The sequence below is a fragment of the Erinaceus europaeus genome, chromosome 6 (assembly GCF_950295315.1).
Source record: "Erinaceus europaeus chromosome 6, mEriEur2.1, whole genome shotgun sequence".
Lineage (NCBI taxonomy): Eukaryota > Metazoa > Chordata > Mammalia > Eulipotyphla > Erinaceidae > Erinaceus > Erinaceus europaeus.
Window position 1 is genome coordinate 29,179,518 of NC_080167.1, and position 20,331 is coordinate 29,199,848.

Consider the following 20,331-nt stretch of genomic DNA (forward strand, 5'->3'; position numbering starts at 1 on the left):
TCAGGCCACCCCATCAGCTGGGGTGCTAGTCAGGGAGTCCTGAGATATCCAAATAGATATGATGAGCCTTGACCTCGAATAAATCCATCTCCCAACTACTACTAGTCATTTCTATCAGGAACAACACTATAGACCTCCTTGTGGTCCTCCATAGGACCTTGCCCTCAACTTGGATCAACAATGGTAGAGAATGTTCCATCCTCTGAAGGGAGGCTGGACAACGTACTCTATGCTTCATCAAAGGAAGATGGGTCCTGAAATCAGGACAGCTTGGAACATTCCTAATCATGGTCACAGAATGGGAGCTCAGATCTACAGGGATGCAGAGGTCACATAGGCTCTTAATCTGAATATGGGTCCAAGATCAGAACAAATCAATAGGGTTTACAGTCAACAATATTTATACACATTTCTCATATTTGGGAGCTACTTTCTTCCCTGATCCAGTTTTCTGGTCCTTTTTCCAGTCATGACATCATCTCCCCAGACAATAACTAGAATCCACCTGCATATCAGATTTCAGGCTCAGGAAAAATAAAAAAAACTAGTATAGCCATGGATCCTTTGGAATATAACTCTACTAGCTATCTCCAGAATGCAGAAACCTCCCCCCAACTCTTCATCTGCACTACTCCAGCCTTTAGGTTCATGATTAGTCGACAACTTGTTTGTCTTTGTATGTTAACTCTCTTTTCAGCCACCATGTTCCAGATGCTAGCATGATGCCAACAAGACTGTCCTGGACAGATAACCCCACCAACGTGTCCTGGAGCTCAGATTCCCCAGCACCCCACCCCACTAGGGAAAGAGACAGACTGGGAGTATGGGTTGACTTGTCAATGCCCATGTTCAGTGGTGAAGCAATTACAGAAGTCAGACCTTCCACCTTCTGCATTCCACAATGACACTGGGTCCATACTCCAAGAGGGATAAAGAATAGGAAAGCTCCCAAGGGAGGGGAAGGGATATGGTGCTTTGGTGATTGGAATTGTGTGGATTTGTACCCCTCTTGTCCTATGGTTTTGTGTTTCCTTTTTATAAAAAAAAATGAGAGAGAGAGAGAATGTGATGAAATATTCACAGTACTAAAAGATAAATTTTACCAGTCACACATACTCTACCATGCCAAACTATTCTTCAGGTATGAGATAAAATTTAAACTCTTTCAAGCATACAGAAACTAAAGGAACTAGCCACCACCAATTCTGTTTTTCACTTGAAGGAAGGGAGAAAGGAAGAAAGAACAGGGTGGGGGAGAAGAATAAAGAAAAATAAAGAAAAATCCAGAATTTATCAAATTCTCTTTAAGGGTTTGGTGAGAGCTATGGAGGTTATTGTTGGAAGCCTGGGGTGCAGAACTTTGATGGAGGGTATAATCTTATAATCTTGTGAACCACTATTAATTGCACATAAAAATGTGGCTAAAAAAAAAGAGAGAAGCAGCTAGTTATGAAAGATCATGTTACATAATTTCATTTATATGGAATGTCCAGAACAGATATATCTATAGAGATATAAAGCACACAGTGCCTCTATAGCACTAGAAATGGGGAAGGCTGGGGAAGGTTACATGAAGTGACTGCTCATGGGTAGCAGGTTTCTTTTTAACTGACAAGAACATTTCAAAACTAGATGGCAATGACAGTAGTACAATTCCAAACCTGATAAGGATCATTTAATGGTACACTGTAAATATGTGAATTACATCTTTATTATCATTGGGCTTCACTACTCAGAGCCTACCTTTTCAGAGAGAGAGACAGAGATTGAGAGACAAAGTGAGGAGAGAAAATATAACACAGTATAAAAACATCTTCCAATGTTGTGGGGGGTCAGAGTTGAACTTGGGTCAAGTGAATGGCAAAACTGCAGCACTACTGAGGTGAACTACCTTTCTAGTCCTATAAATTGTATTAATAAAACTGGAAGGGAGATGGTAGTTCACCTGGTAGAGCTCCCACATTACCATGCACAAGGACTTGAGTAGATGCCCCTAGTCCCCACCTTTGAAGGAGAAGTTTCATGAGTGGTGTTGTAGTGCTGGAAGTATCTCTCCTCTATTTGTCTCTCAGTCTCTCCCTATCTTTCTCTGTTTCTCACCCTCTATCATAAAGAAACAGAGATAAAGAATGAATGAGAAAGGAAAGTGCAATACAGAAAAAAAAAATGATTGTAGGCACTAACTCCCAGGGGTAATGCGGGGGGGGGGGGGCAAAAGAAAGCTGTTAAATATTGAGTTAGTCTTGTCTACGGATCCAGCATGATAAATTAACCTTGCATGTATCCCATTATCAGAAGCAGATAATTAGGCATAAATCTTCATCAAACAGTTCATGCTTTAAAAATTGAAGAAACTGAATATTAGAATAAGAATATATTAGGAAACACAAGTGTTTTCTACCAATATATATCTTGATGGGCTTACAGACTTGGAAATGATGTATTGGAAATTCTTTAAAGAAAGTATATTTAAAATAATACTGAAGGACATCTTTACATGTGGATTTTGTGAATATATATATATATATATATATATATATATATATATGTATAACTCAAACATTGATCCTCCAGTGAACATAAGAGTAGTTGAGCTTTACTCTTAAATTTTCTTTCCTACTGACACAGAACTATAACCAGATGTCTGATGCTATTTATTCTAATACCTAAAACTATTAAAGTGTGATTTATATTCCATCTCTTTTCTACTGGGACTAGATGAGAAATGAAAGTAACTGAAAATGCAATCACTGAAAAACAGTTCAGCAGAATGCTTCATTTCACTGATAAGATGAAAATGCAAGTTCATTCTTAAAGTTCTCGGCTGCCTTTGAGCTTCACTTTCTCATGTATGGCCAAATTCATTCTGGTAATGGAAGAATGAAGATATGTCATAACAGAAATCATTAAAAATGGTGCCCAGAGGATAGAAATATGAAATATCTGATGAAATGCGAACACTTTTGCCTCATAGATGATACTATTCCAGTAAAAGTCCTTAATTCATTTCCTATTCTGAAATACTTAGTGAACATTTATATAATGCATTACCAGTCTTTTATTTATTTTCCCTTGTTTTATTATTATAGTTATTATTGTTGTTGTTATTGATGTTGTCATTATTGCATAGGACAGAGAGAAATGGAGAGAGGAGGGGAAGACAGAGAGAGGGAGAGAAAGAGAGACACCTGCAGACTTGCTTCACCATTTGTGAAGTGACTCCACTGCAGTTGGGGAGCCGGGAACTGGAACTGGGATCCTTGCATGGGCCCTTGAGCTTTGCACCACCTGCACTTAACCCACTGCACTACTGCCTGACTCCCAATTATCAGTCTTTTAAGGTGTTCCCTTTGTAATTGGTGTGGACTTCTCACAGGAAAGAATTCAAAAATAAAAGCTTGGGTTATAGTCTATGAAATTATTATGTCATGCCTTTTTCTGGATTGTAAAACAAATTTAAGTTTTTTATGAAAACTTCCAGGAAGAGGAAATATGTAGCATAGAGAGTGATTCCTGTGACATCATTTCAAGAAGAGGAAAACAGTTCTAGTGACTAAAACAAATACATTTCTGATGACTCCTAAGCACACAGGTCTTGCAACCTATGAACAGGTGTAGAATTGCACAAAGAAGTCCCAAGATTATTGTTTCTGTTTGTTTCCCAGCCTGGCTTCCAGTTAAATAACATCACATAAGCATCACTACAATGAAGGAGAAATTTTTTTCTATTGTGTATTTCACCAGTTCAGCTAGAATACTCCTAGATAAATGGAATAGAGAAAAGGTAGGATCTGAAATAAAACTTAGTGTGTGGCTTATCCCTGCTAAAATATGTGTTCATGTGAGCTTACAATTAATTGCAAGTGCTGTATTCTAATCTCCCTATTTTTTGGGACAAAATAGTTCCCTTGTTCTATGGTTAGTGCATATTCTTGCATTCTGGCTATTCATCTCCATCTCCATTCATTACAGCATTAGACCCAGGTTTGACAGAATTAGCACCTTCATGGTATTGTTAGGAAAGTAATCTAATTAAACACCATTGCTGCCATCTCCCTAAAGTGTTGTCTTTAACATTGTAACTCCAGAAGGTTTGTATTTGCTTATTCATCCTCTATCAGAGAAATCCTTTGAAGTTTGGGTAATCTTCTATAATGATTCAAAATTATCTTGGTAAGAGGTAAGAATGGCAGGAAGCTATTTATTTCCTGAAATGGGTTTATTCTGTTTCCAAATATTAATAATGAGAACTACAATAAGATGATCATTAACCTTCATTCCATATTTTCATCTTTCAGGAATCACCTACATTCTAAGCACACTTTTTTCATATTAATTATTTGTATGTGACACCAAACTTAGTGGAGTGGTAGAAAGCCATTTCTTTCTTTCTTTCTTTTTCTTTTTTTTTTTTTAGTTAGTGATTTAATAATGATAGACTAGATTGTGGGATAAGACAGGTACAATTCCATACAATTCCCACCACCAGAGTTCTGTATCCCAGCTCCTCCATTGGAAGCTTCCCTATTTTTTTATCCCTCTGGGAATATGGAACAAATATTTTTATGGGGTACAGAAGGTGGGAGGTCTGACTTCTATAATTGCTTCTCCACTGGACATGGGCATTGACAAGTCAATCCATAACCCCAGCCTGTTTCTATTTTTACCCAGTGGGGTAGGGTTCAGGGAAGGTAGGATTCCAGGACTCATTGGTGAGGTCGTCTGCCCAGGGAAGTCAGGTTGGTGTCATGGTAGCATCTGCAGCTTGGCGGCTGAAAAGCATTAATATACAAAGCTGAATGAATTGTTTAATATTCAGGAGCCAAAATGTGAGAATTTAGCAGATGAAATTTAAAAGAAGGAAAGAAAGAGAGAGAGAGAGCCAGAGAGAATGGAAGGGAAACAGAGAAGGGATTAAAATTTTAGGATGAAGTTGAAGGTAGTTAATATATCTGTATTATCACTTAGGTTTGCCCACAAGATACCTACCCATCTGTCACTTTGATCAGGAGAAAAAAGTCAGAAGCTCTATCAGTGGATCTATAATCCCATTTTCTACCTCAATTATATAAAAAGCAACTATGGAAAGAAGAAATGAGTGAGATGATTTGATGAACATAAGGCCTCCATTTCCATGTTATACAACATATAGAAAATAGCCACTTTTTTTTCTTTGTACAAATGGTAGCAACTGAGTTACTAAGGAATGGATGTTGGACAGACGGAGTGATTTGCACAATTTCAGTGTGATAGTTTGTGGAAACATTTGTCTTAGTGGGAATTTCAATTCACTTCTGATAAAAATAAATCTGAACTCCTACAATCATACTTTTGGATGGCATGTTCTTCTACCCTTTAAATAGTATGACATTATATTTTATCTGACTGACCTTGGATCTTGCTTCTACTAGTAATTGCTTCTTTGCAAAGGCAGGTTCACTGTGTTTCCAAGATCTAGCATCTATATATGTGAAAAAGGAAACATATGCTTAAATAATGTGTAATATATACTTTTACATAACTATTATTACTATTCCTGGCCACTAAGACTTAATTGAAGCATTGTGTCTATACAGTTTCACTGTAACCAGAAGACATTTTTTGTGTTACTGAATTTTTTGCCTAGAGGGTGAAAAGTAGAGAGGCAGAGAGGAGAGACACCACAGCACTGTTTCACTACTTGTGAGCTTCTTCTGTGTGGTGCTACTATGTGGTCCTCACAAACGATATCTCTTAGCCTTTAATATATGCTATATTTCTTTGTAAGATTGTAAAATTATATGCATACGGCTCTAGTTGTATATCTTTGAAGAAAACAGGAATTTGTGATTAACAGGCCATCTTCTGACAGTTCTGTGACATTGCACTGCACCTTGCCTATGTTTGCTTTATCAGTCCCAGGTTACAGAAGCAATTAGTGCTTACAGTTACTTAGGAAAACATAAAATCTGTTAGCCATATATTAAGAAAGTTATCCCCAGAGGTTTTAAAACTTTATATCTACTTTAACAATCTCTTTTAGGCATTCTTTCTGAACTGAAAAATATTAATCTACTGCTCATATATTCTTCTAAATAATTTTGTGTTCTGTTGTTACCCATTGGTTAAACGGAACTCTGGTATTTTTTTTTTTATTTTTATTTTTAGCAAATCTCCTTTGCTTTAGTATCTGGAAGACACACAGTTTCTGACATATAGGAAAACTGTAAGTATAGCAAATTGATGCTCCCTGCCCCCCCCCCTCTTCTGAGCAGCAGGGCTGCCTCATAGTCACATCCACTTCTCCCCAGGATGGAGGGCCACCTGTGGTGAGGCAGTCACCTGAGAAAGATTGGTTGGGGGCACAAGAAGGAAAAACTAGCAGAGGATGGGTAAAGAGCACCTAGTTAGAGAGCTCACAGGAAACTGATAGATGTTTTAAAATATAGCCTGGGAGAATTTTCCACTCCTGGTATTTTCACTGCCCTGAGGCTGTTCCATATTGCACATCCATTGCTGCAGGGGGGAAGATGATACCAATCAGAACAAAGGGATTAATGATTACTTTGTGACTTTCAGGATCAATCCTGAAAGTCCTTTTCAGAAATAGCAGTTGGGTGAGAAAAAAAAAACTGGAAAAAAGAAGAGAAGAGAAGAGAAGAGAAGAGAAGAGAAGAGAAGAGAAGAGAAGAGAAGAGAAGAGAAGAGAAGGGAAAGGAAAAGAAAAGAAAAGAAAAGAAAAGCTGCAACTAGACTTTCATGAAAAGGAGATTTTGTAAATTATTACTGGAAACCAGGACTACTACTCACCACACAAAAAGCCAAAACTGACAACAGACTTTTTGCACAGTTTCATTATCCAGAACTATCTGCTCTGGAAACTGCAGTTGACATTGTAAATTCATAAATCTGTTAATGCCTTACAAGGTATTATAGAATCTTTCTGTCTGGTATCTTTTCCATCATTGGGATCCCAGCAAGCTCTATTTTCTTACTAAACAATGACTAAGGAAGAGGAAGATGAAATGTGTTAATTTTCCTGACTTAATGACAGTCATTCCTGGCCTGGAGTAGGAATACAGACAGGTCTGTAGATGGGATCCAGAACCTACTCACTCTGGTGCATTCATATGCATTTTGCAGGGTGTATCTACTTATGCAACAAAAGTAGATCTTGCAAACTCTTTAGATAAGGGTGGTTAACTATTTCATACCTCATTGACAGACACAGAGATTTCTTGTTTCTAGGGAGATAATTAGGTGAAAGCATCTTTCTTGGATTTTAATTTTTTTTCAACTCCAAATAATCAGCCACTTAGGCACATTCTGAGACAGCTTGTCTTTGACTCAAATATTTCCTATTTTCTGTTTGAAACTTTTTCAAGGAAACAACCTCAAAAGGTGCCCAAATCCTTATGATAAAAGTGAGACAATGGCATCTCTTCCAGCCTGAAAATGGAATCCTCAAAATCTATGTAGATTCCTCTATATCTTGTATATACAGTTTAATTGATGTTTTTTTTTTTCTTTTTCTGCTGGCCCATCTGATACTGTCTTGTAACTTCATCTCTAGTTCTATACTAATTTGCAAAAAATTAAGAATAATACTCCCATCTAGCAAGGACAGCAAAACTCATATGACAGTACCAAGATAAGATTCAACTATACACAGATGCCATCTTGAGAGATGATGGTAAGACAGAACGGGCCCTAGATCATCTGGATTTCATTCTGACTTAATTTTAAGTTTGAATTAGTCAAAAATGGAGTGAAATTTTAAGGAGAACCAAATTTCTTTACCAGACAGGATTAAGTAAGCACTTTAGGTGCTATCAGAGTAACTGTTGGCAGGTTAAGCCATACTCCCAGGCTGTCTCTCTCTTTCCCTAGTGGGGTGGGGTTCTGGGGAATCTGAGCTCCAGGACATATTATTGGTGGGGTCATCTGTGTAGGGAAGTCTGGTTGGCATCATGCTAGCATCTGGAACCTGGTGGCTGAAAAGAGAGTTAACATATAAAGACAAACAAGTTGTTGACTAATCATGAACCTAAAAGCTGGAGTAATGCAGATGAAGAGTTGGGGGGGGGTCTCCATTCTGGAGATAGCTAGTAAGCATATTTTAGTTATATTATAAGGGCCTGTGGCTATACTAGATTTTTGGTTTTTGTTTTTTTCCCCTAAATATTGTTGACTGTAAACTCCATTGATATTATCTGATCTGGGGCCCATCTTCAGCTTAGGAGCCTATGTGACCTCTGCATCCCTGATGGCAAGCTTTCTTACTCAAAAGCCTAGTTTAGGAAGAACACAGCTTATTTAGTATGAGATATCTTTAGCTGCTTGTTAAACAGTTTATATATGATTTATTTCACTGTGAGGCACACCATTAACTCCCAAAGCTCCCATTCCTTGAAAATGAAGTAACGCTATAACATATTTATCTCATATAATGGAATTTGAGTCTTTCCCTTCTTTGTATGTTTTATTATTATTGCTTCTTATTCTAAACCCTTGCCTAGCCTCTAAGAAGAGGTGTGTGCTGTAGAGGAGATGAAGGATGCTAGGACTGATGACTACACAGTGTCACTACATGTCTTTCTTAGTTACCATGGGAGCTTAAAGAAGAGAATTGAAGGAAGTCCTGCCATTTGCAGTTGGTGCTTGAAGACTGAAAGGGATGAGGGATGGGAGGGAGATGCTCCCTAACTCTTCCCAGTCTGGCTAAGTGTCCTTGATCCCTCTGTAGCTTCCATTTTAACATCATAATATTAGTGGTTTAGCCCTCTAATGGGGAGAGAAACTTTTGGTTTAATAGCCTTTGAAAATAATACTATAGGGCACCAAAGTAAAAACCTTGTGGTGCGGGGTAGACATGTAGCTTCCTGGGCCAGTGGGGGGTGGGAGTGGGCGGGAGGGATGGGTCACAGTCCTTTGGTGGAGGGAATGGTGTTTATGTACACTCCTAGCAAAATGTAGACATATAAATCAGTAGTTAATTAATATGAGAGGGGGAAAATCAATTGTATGTCTCAAAGTTTCTCAAAACACAAACTGAATCCTTTTAATATATAGGCTGTGTATTTGATACGCAGACTCTCTCAAAAGCCTAGACCAAGTAGATTAGAAGCATCCAATAGCACAGCTATATACAAGATACTGGGTACTGTACAGCAAACCCTAACAAAAGGACTTTTCAAAGTTAACCCAATTAACAAATAATGTGATGATAACATTAACTATCGATTGTCTTTTTGAACCCTAAGACAGCAGGAACCTCACATCTCCACTATAGAGCCCCTACTTCCCCCAGTCCTGGAACCCTTGGATAGGGCCCACTTTCCCGTATGTCTCTCCCAATCCAAACCAAATATTGCATCCGCCGATCACAACCTAACCAACGCAACAATTGCCACCTCAACATGCTTTACCTCAGACTGTGTCCAGAGACTTCATGTGTGGAATGACAACCCTTCAGCTTCATTACTCGGGTGAGACCTTTCCTTTTATAGTTCACTCTAATTTCATCTCAGGTAGTTCACTTTCTAACAAAGTCCCATAACCTAGATATACACCAGTTTCTGTGAGAGAGAGCTTATGTGCACACGTATCCATAAACTACTGCAAAATATATACCTGAAAGCAGTAGTACACTAGAGTTTGCAGTGAGTACCTCCCTAACACTTCCTCTCCACTATTCCAAGCTTGGGATCCATGATTGCTCAACAAATTGTTTGGCTTCGTATGTTAACTCTCTTTTCAATCACCAGGTTCCAGATGCCACCAGGATGCTGGCCAGGCTTCCCTGGATTAAAGACCCCACCAATGTGTCCTGGAGCTCAGCTTCCCCAGAGACACACCCTACTAGGGAAAGAGAGAGGCAGACTGGGAGTATGGACCGACCAGTCAACGCCCATGTTCAGCGGGGAAGCAATTACAGAAGCCAGACCTTCTACCTTCTGCAACCCTCAACGACCCTGGGTCCATGCTCCCAGAGGGCTAGAGAATGGGAAAGCTATCATGGGAGGGGGTGGGCTATGGAGATTGGGTGGTGGGAATTGTGTGGAGTTGTACCCCTCCTACCTTATGTTTTTGTTCATTAATCCTTTCTTAAATAAAAAATTTAAAAAAATAATAAAATAAAAAAAAGAATCACCATGAAACAAAAAAAAAAAATTGATCTTTAAACAACGTAGGAATTCTGAGTCCCTCAAATGTAACCTACAGTCTGTGGCTGACTGAAAGCCTAATTAGTAATATAAAACCTATGAAAAAATCATATATGTATATAATATATATGCACTGTTTTTTAAAAACTTTTTATTAGTTATTTAATAATGATTAACAAGATTGCAAAATATCAGGGATACAATTCCATACAGTTCCCACCACCACAGATCTGTATCCCATCCCCTCCATTGGAAGTTTCCCTATTCTTTATCCTTCTGGGAATATGGACCAAATTCTTTATGGGGTGTACAAAGTGGAGGGTCTGGCTTCTGTAACTGCTTCTCCACAGGACATGGACATTGACAGGTCGATCCATACCCCCAGCCTGTTTCTATCTTTCCCTAGTGGAGTAGGGATCGGGGGGGGGGGGGCAGTGAGGCTCCAGAACACATTGGTGAGATTGTCTGCCAAGAAATGTCAGGATGTCATCATAGTAGCATCTGCAACAACTTGATGGTTGAAAGACAAATTGTTTAATAAAATGGAACCCTGTTGTGACACAGTATGGATTTTGGGATCTAATTAGTAAATGGCTGATGTCAACCTATGAACATAGTATGAACTTTCACAAGCCCACAAGGGATTGTGGGTGCATCCTAACTTATTTAAGTGTGAACCAGGTGGAAGTTGGCCTCTTTTCCTGTGTGCTTTCCTTCTTTTCAGACCGCTGCCATACCTCTCCCAGGAGGCTGGCAAACTCTACTGCAGCTCTCTCTTTTCCTACAGTCCAATCTTCCTGCTCCCTGCTTTCTTGTTCTATGGCTGCTTCTCCCAGGAACTAAACACATGTAGCTGAGTTCCAGTAAACTTAGCTTATAAGACTCTCCTTTATGGCCATAATGAGTAACCTATATCTCTTCCAAGGTAATTACCTATAATGGTATACCTAAAATATACCATTCTGTAATGCCAAGCAGTACTCCCTGAAGTCTTTTAATTTTTAATTACAATAGAACCCAAAGGTAGAAGTAGAGCAGATAAAATTAGGGATCTTTTGTAAGAGAGAGATCTGTCCCCTGGGCTAGGTCAAGGCCTATCATCTCCACATCGAGTCTTGAGAGGCTGGGAACCTTCCCAAAGAGAGGTGGTAGGTGTGTCCCTTCTCGACCATGTGGGCCTAAACTGGCACCATGACTCCAGGCTGGGGGCGGAGACTCCCTCATCACAAGTTCCTTAACTCATGACCAAGAACGTGGCCAGTGCCTGTTAGGGACATGCTACTGGCATGACTTGGTGTGGCATGAGGTATGGTCCTGTGATTGGATTGCTACTACTTCCCCTTCCCTAAACAGTATATTAACCCCACCGGCTGTACAATAAGCGAGCTGTCTCTCTGAAGCACTCCCGCAGGTTCCTGTCTTTCTCTGCTTGCTCACCCTCTCCACCGGTTTCCCCGCAGCAGTGTGTCGCCCCTTCGACCAGCACCCAGGACAATCTTCATGTGGGAGGAAGCTAGGAAGTCTGTTTTATGTATGTTCCAAGAGTCCTGTGACTAGTAATTTTTGCCTGAACTTGCTAGCTAACATGCAGGTGAACTAAAAATATTGTCTGGGAAGATGGTGTCAAAGTTTAGTATAGGGATAGAAAGTTGTATTAGGGCAGAGAGTAGCTCCCAAACATGAGGAAAGTATATAAATACTATTGACTGTTTACCCCATCAATCTGACCTAGAGCCCACATATTCATATTTAGCACAGGATCCTGTGTGACCTCTGACTCCCTATCAGTCTGAGCTTGCAGTCCATGGTCACAGTTAGGAACATCCTAGGCTGCACTCAGGCCCAGTTTTCCTCAAATGATATAGTAGGCTGACCCAGCCTCCCTTCAGAGAGTGGGGCAGCACCTACCATTGCTGCTCAACAGTGAGGATGAGTGTTCTTACAGTAAAGAGAGTGAAAGCAAAGGGAATGTTTCAAGAAAAATCATAAGGAAGAGCTGGCAATAAAGCTTACCTGGATAGTCTGCCTGCTTTATCAATAATGCGATTTAGGTTCAACTGACTCCACTCTGGGGAAAACTCCAATGTGTGTTATCTTTCTCTCTCTCCTTTTCTTTGTTTATCTGAAAAGGTGAGTTATGGCTGAGTCAAGGGTTTGCTTTCCATAGCTCAAAATGCCAGTTAAGAAATAAAAATAATTTGTTCCATAAAAACGAGGTTATTTCAGGCTGAAGCTCAACTTGAAATATAACAGACTCATATCTCAAAGAACCATCCTCCAAATTATGTTATGAACATAGTTGTACAAACCTAAAATATACATCCCGTACTACTACTGTATCACATTAATAAATCCTTTATTGTTTAAACTCGCTCATAGCCTCACTTTAGCCAAGTCCTTTTATTTTGTAATTACAATACCTATTTCTGGATTTTTTGTTTCTCCTTTCTGAGTTTGTTGAATTCTTTACATACTTTGGATGTTAATCCTTTGTTTGATGAACAACATGTAAAGATACTTACCCACTACAAACTGTTAACTCCCAAATAAAATTAAAAACATCTATTTGGGGGCCCAGTGATGATGCATCTTGTTGAGCTCACATGTGCAAGGAACAAAATTCAAGCCCTGGCCCCCACATGCAGGGAGAACTTTCACAAGTGGTGAAACAAGGCAGGTGTCTTTCTTTCTTTCCCTCTTTATCTCCCCCTTTCCATCTCAGTTATCTCTATCCAATATATAAATAAATGAACAAATGAATACCTTTTTTGAAAAGAAAAAAAATATTTTAACACCAACAACCATCTCCCTTTTAGACTGGATTTCAGGGCTTATAAAGTACAGTGAACCAGTGAAGGAGAAGATGTTTACTTGCATAGCCATTTGGCTAAAGTCAAAGGTCCTGTCACAGGGCTTTCTGTCTGGCTTTCTCTTCCACAACAGGTTATTTTTCTAAGCCTAGAAGCAGTCCTTTTGCAAACTTCTTTATCTAGTTAAAAGGAGACCTGTCACAAAGAATGAATCAGCAGAGCTTACTGGTCTATAAACATTGAGATACAGTTATTAAGTAATATTTCCCCAAACTTTAGGATAAAATCATTAGGTAATAGACATAACAGGTTTTCACTTCTTCTCAAGGTCTAGGTGAAAAACTTCTGGTATTTCACACACACCCATTGTTGGGAGGTTAATGATGTAAATGGTATAGTTGACTCATAAGAACAACCTCTCATCTCTCCATGATAGGTATCTGAGAGACATTCTCTACTAACATAGCTCCTTTTCCACTATCATACACCAGGACCCCCAAAGTCTTCCATCTCATCCCATTCCCTACTGCCCTAGTGTCCTTTGCTTTATTGCAATACACCATGCCCAGACCAAGTTTCACATTATGTTTTTCCTTAATGTCCTTGTTTCTTCAAGTTCCACATTTGAGTGAGATCATTTGATATTATTCTTTCTCTTTCTGGTATCAACATAATACATTCAAGTTCCATCCAAGATGTAGCAAAGGAGATGATTTTATCAGTTTTAACAGTTGAATAGTATTCCATTGTTTATATAGACCACAACTTTCTTAGACCCTAATCTGTTGAACATCTAACTTGTTTCCAAGTTTAGGCTGCTACAAACTGTAGTAGTCTCTATGAACTTAAGTCTACATAGCTCTCTTCAGGTAAGTGATTTTTATTTCTTTTGGATATATTTTCAGGAGAAAGAGTACCAGGTTATAGAGTAGGTCTATTTCTAGCATTCAGCTGAGTCTCCAGACTGTTTTCCATGAGAATCAAACTGATTTACTTTCCCATTTGCAAGGTAAGAGAGTTTCTTTCTTCTCACAACAGTCGGTGTTCCTGTCTATTCTTTTTTTTTTTATTAGTGATTTAATAAATCATATGTCAATAAGGGTATAATGTAATTTCATGCTGTTCCTACCACCAAAGTTCTGAAATCCCAGTCCCTCCATTGCAAGTCACAGCAATTCTAAGATTGCAGACTTGGGTTAGCTATCATCTCTATAACTATCTGTCTACATTTATACATAACTGCCCCATTTTTCTTCCAGGTTCTGTCTTCTCTTTGCTTCCAAGCTACTCATGACACCATTACTACATCTAAATGTTCCTCCCCTTTTCTTCCTCTTTGGGTCCTGATAAAGCCAGAGTTCAGAGCCCCCTGATCCTCTTCCTCCTATCACTTCTTGCCCACTGTGAGCATGGATAAAAAAAAATTTTGGAGTACAGAAAGTGGGAAGTCTGGTTTCCACTGGATATGGGTGTTGGCATGTCAATCCATACCTCCAGCCTGTTTCTTTCCCTAGTAATTAAAGTTTAGGCTACTACAAATTCTGCTTCTCTGAGCATAAGTGTACACAGGTCTCTTCAGGTAAGTGATTTTTATTTCTTTTTATATATTTTTTTTTTCAGGAAAAAAGTTACACCTTTCTCTAGGGGTAGAGCTCTGAATAGGTGAGATTCCAGGACACATTGATGAGCTTGTCTTCCCTGAGAAGTCAAGATGGAATTATGGTAGCATCTGCAACTTGATGTCTGGAAGGTGGTATGTTTCTTGTCTTTTTCTGATGTATGATAGTCTCACAAGTATAAAGCAGTAACTCATTGTTTTTATTTGCATTTCCTTGATCATCAGTGACTTTGAGCATTTTTTTTATGCGTGTGTTAACCTTTTGAGTCTCTTCTTTGGAGAAGAGTCTTCCCACATTGTTCTTTTCCGATATTTTGTTGTTAATTTATGAGTTTTGTGAGTCTCTTATGGATCTTGCTTACCCTTTGATCTATATGGCACGTAGAGATTTTCTCCCAATCCATGGGGAGTCTGTTTTAGTAGTGATTCCTTTTTCTATGCAAAAGATTTTAGTTTGATGTAGTCCCAATGTTTTGTTTTACTTTCCTGAAGTTGGACTTGTTAAAAATTTAAAAGTTTATATCATCAAGTGTTCTGGCAATATTTTCCTCTAGGTTTTTGATAGTTTCTTGTTTAATATCCCAAATATTTTTTTCTATTTGGAGTGGATTTACTTTTGCCTCCAGGGTTATGTCTAGGGCTCAGTGCTAGCACTATGAATTCACTGCTCCTGGGGGCCTTTTTTTTTTTTTTTTTTCCATTTAATTGGATAGGACAGAAGGGGAAATAGAGAGGGAGAGAGAAAGACACCTGCAGACCTACTTCACCACTTGTAAAGTGCCCCCCCCCATAGATGGGAAGCAAGCTGGGCTTGAACCTGGATTCTTGCGTGGGTCCTTGGTTTAGTACTAAGTGGTCTTAACTGGAGGGGCGCCACCAGCTAACTGGTACCCTGGATTAATTTTGTGATAAAATGTGGTGGTCTGCTTTCATTTTTCTGCATGTCTTAACTCAAATTTCAGGTAAGTGATTTTTATTTCTTTTGCATGTATTTTCAGAAAAAAGATTATACCTTTTTCTAGGGGTAGAGCTCTGAATAGATGAGATTCCAGGACACACTGATGAGGTTCTCTGCCCTGAGAAGTCAGGATGCTTGGTAAATAGACTCTCCATTTATTGTTTTGGCACATTAGTCAAAATTTAAATGTCTGTAGGTATGGAGGTTTATTTCTGGGTCCTCAATTCTATTCCACAGGTCTGTGAATCTATTTTGGTTCCAGTACTAGGCAGTTTTGATTATAGTAGCCTTGTAATATGTTTTGACCACAGGAAATGTAATGCCTTTGTTTTTGATTTTTTTTTCTCTCAAAATTGCTTTGGCAATACTAGACATTTTCTGGTTCCAGATACACTTTTGTGTCTGTTATTCCACTCTTAAAATTTGGTGGGACCTCAGTAAGCATTATATAAAATCCATATATTGCTCTGGGTAGAGTAATTATTTTGGTGGTGTTCATTCTTCCAAACAATCAGCATAGGTGCCTTTTAGTTTCTCTGAAAACAGTAACAGTTTACTTTTTCTCTTCCAATCCATATCCCTTAATTGTCCATTCTCTTGCCTGATTTCCTATGGCTAGGACTTCCAAGACTATATAATATAGTAATGGTGACAGTGGACATCCTTTTCTTGTACCTGATCAAAGAAGGAACTCTACCAAGTAGACTGAACAACCAAACAGAAGAACAATAAACAAGAGAATTAATGAAGAGTTGCATAGATTAGACCTACTGGACATCTTTAGAGTTCTTTACTCCAAGAAAGTGGGATACACATTCTTCTTAAGTCCAGATGGAATATTCTCATGAATAGACCATATACATGGCCACAAAGACAGAATTAATAAACTCAAAAGCATTAAGGTTATCCCAAGCATCTACTCAGATCACAACAAAATTAAACAAGTATTAACCAGAAAACAGAAAGTTCCAAATATGAAAACTCAACTGCACCCTACTTAAAAACTACTGGGACAAAGTGGAAATTAAAATATGTTTTGAAAATTAATGAAAATATAAGTTATCAGAACATTTGGGACACAGTGAAAGTAGTACTATGATAATCTCTTTTTAAAAATATTTTATTTATTTTTTATTTATCTTATTATTTATTAATCTTTATTTATCTTATTTTATTTATTTATCTTATTATTGGATAGAGACAGAGAAATTGAGAGGGGGGAGATAGGGAGAGAGACAAAAGGACACCTTGCATCCCTGCTTCACCACTCATGAAGCTTTTCCCTTGCAGCTGGGAACCAGGGGCTTGAACAAAGGTCCTTCCACACTGTAATGTGTGTGATTAACCAGGTGCACCACTACCTGCCCCCCTAAGAGAGAACCTCATAGCTATATGTGTATAGTAGAAAATAAAGAAAAACTCAAGTAAACAACATAACTGAACTTCTCAATGAATTACAAAGAGAAGAGCAAAGGACACCCAAAGGCAGTATAAGGAGCAAAATGATAAAAATTATAAATAATAAATAACATTTAATATTTTAAAATTGAAAAGATCAGTTAGTCTAAAAGTTAGTTCTTTGAAAGGAAAAATCAATAAAACCTTGGCCAGACTCACTAAAATGGAGGAAAAAAACCTAATAAATTGGGTAGTAAATGAGAGAGGAAAGATAACAACAAATACTGTAGAAATCTAAGGTATTATATGTGGCTTTTATGAACTAAATGTCACCAAACTAAAGAAACTGGAAGAGATGGATGAGCTCCTAGAAATATATAATCTCTTACGACTGAGTCAGGAAGAACTGTAGAACATGAACAAATGAATTACAAAGGAAGAAACTGAAATAGTAATTCAAAATTATTCCCAACAGCAAAATTCCAGGTTAAAGCCACTTCACAAAGGAAATCTATAAAACCTTCAAGGAAGAGCCAACACCTATACTTTTCAAGCTCTTCCAAAATATCTAAGACTCAGAAATTCTTCCTACCACCTTCTGAAAAGTAGATATCACTCTGATGCCAAAAACAAGGGCACACACACACACACACACCTACAAGACAATATTCTTGAACATAAATATTGAGACTGAACAAGATCTTACAAGTACATTAAAAACGATGCACTATGACCCTGGGATTTATCCCAGGGATGCAAGTTTAGTTCAATATGCATAAATCAATAAATGTAACCCATCAAATCAACATGGGAGATCAAGATGGATCTGTTGTCTTGCTTACTTATTGGCCCTAAGCAGTGAAGTCATAGATGCAGAAAGAGGAAAGGGAGGAAGGAAGGAAGGAAGGAAGGAAGGAAGGAAGGAAGGAAGGAAGGAAAAAGAAAATGGAAGAAAAGAGAGAAAACAATGACAGAAGAAAATTTTCAAGGCTTTAAAACACTTATAGTACTGCACTGTGTTATTTATTAATACTGTAAGTGGGGAGTTATTTGTGTACAGGAAATTTATATATGAGTGGATATGTGCAGTTCAAACCCATGGTATTTAGGGGTCAACTGTGAAATCACAGCTTAATGATTGAAAACTGAAGAGGAGAAATCCAGAAAAGGAGGAAGTTGTGATAAAAGGAAGACTAAAGGGGGAGAAAAAAAGAAAAGATAAATAGAAGACAAGCTTAAAAATTAGAATAAATAAAAGCTGGAGTGGGTACTTTAGAGCATTTTGCCAGTCTTTTATGCTGACACTTAATTCTTACCTAATATTATTTTTTAATTCTGCTAGTAGATTATACCAGGGCCTAATTCTTTGCTGCTGTAATTTATCAATTTATATAAAAAAAGAGCATACTTTTTCTAGTTGTTTCCCTATTTTCTATAGTGGAATGGTCCTGGATCCCACAGACCATGGAATCTGTGTCAGTCCAATCTGTTTGGCCTTGTATGTAAAGGTAAATTTATTCAGGCAATGTTAGAACAGAGGAAGAAAGGTAATTCAGCCTACTAAATATAGAGTGGCTCTCTGAAAAAAAGGCAATCTTGGCTGTTCTGAGTGTTGGAAAGGTCTGCTAGTGATAAGGGTGTTGGATTGACTTTACTGGACTGCCTTGGGATTCAGGGACTATATGGAATTGAAACAGATCATGTATAACTTGTTCAAAGAAAATGGCCATAACTAATTATGTGTGTGTTTCCTTGCATCATTTTCCTGCAATAAGCCATATTTCTATTTTTATCACCATTTCATGGCAGCTCTGGAAGTAAGCTAGACAGGTGAACCTGAACATATACATACCTACACACACACACACACACATATATATATATATATATATGTATATATACACATACACACACACACACACACACACACACATATATATATATATATATATATATATATATATATATATATATATATATATATCCTGTATCATTGTCCTGACCATTACCTTGTATGAAGTTCTTTTTCTTTTTTTTTATTTATAAAAAGGAAACATTGACTAAACCATAGGATAAGAGGAGTACAACTTCACACAATTTCCACCATCAGAACTCTGTATCCCATCCCCTCCTCTGATAGCTTTCCTATTCTTTAACCCTCAGGGAGCATGGACCCAAGGTCATTGTGGGATGCATAAGGTTGAAGGTCTGGCTTCTGTAATTGCTTCCCCACTAAACATGGGCGTTGATAGGTCAATCTATACTCTCTTTTAAGGTGTGTTGCTATAAGAAGAGAAACTATCACATGAAATAAGGACACTGGCACAAAATGAGAGACCATAGCAAGGAAAAGGCACATTGTTCTCATTGGAATTACCTTGATGTCGAAGTCAGTAAAGCGAATCTCCCTTTGGGTATCGGAAGAAACTCTGGCACTATTTCTATAATTTGTATTCTTTACCTTCTACTCTTTTTAAATGTATTTTTATTTATTTATTGGGGGAAGAATGTTTAACAGTAGACACTAAATACAATAGTTTGTACATGCATAACATTTCTCAGTTTTCCACACAATATAACCCCCACTAGGTCCTCTGCTATAATGTTCCAGGACCTGAACCACCCCCATCACCACCCCAGAATCTTTTACTTTGGTGCAATACACCAACTCCAGCCCAAGTTCTGCTTAGTGTTTTCTCTTCTGATTTTTTTTTTCAGCTTCTGCCTGAGAGTGAGATCATCCCATATTCACCCTTCTGTTTCTGACTTATTTTACTTAACATGATTTCTTCAAGCTCCATCCAAGATGGGCTGAAAATGGTGAAATCAACATTTTAAATGCCAGAGTCCACTATTTTTTTAAAAAATTTCTTTATTGGGGAATTAATAGTTTAACTTTCTACCCTTATCATGTGGACCCTGCACTAAAAGCCAGGGACAACTAGTTGTTAAATTGAATCCAAAGGGGTGAGTTTCCTCAGAGATCAGTTGAACTTTACTGAGAACTATATATGTACATGCATTTTTAACAAGGTAGATGGATCTTGTTTATTATAAAAAAATATGGGAAACCAAGTGGTGGTGCACACAGTTGAGTACAATAATACCATGTGCAAGGACCCATGCAAGGATCTGGGTTCAGGCCCCCAGCGTCCCACCTGCAGGGGTGACATTTTACAAGCAGTGAGGCAGGTCTGTAGGTCTCTTGTTACTCTCTCTCTTTTCAGGTTTTATGAATCTCTGTTATTAGATACACAGGCACTTTAGAACTGTTATTTATTTATTTTTTTTGCCTCCAGGTTTATCACTGGGGCTTGGTGCCTGCTCTACAAGCCCACTGGTCCTGGTGGCCACTCCCCCCATTTTATTGGATATGACAGAGAGAAATTGGAAGAGGAAGGG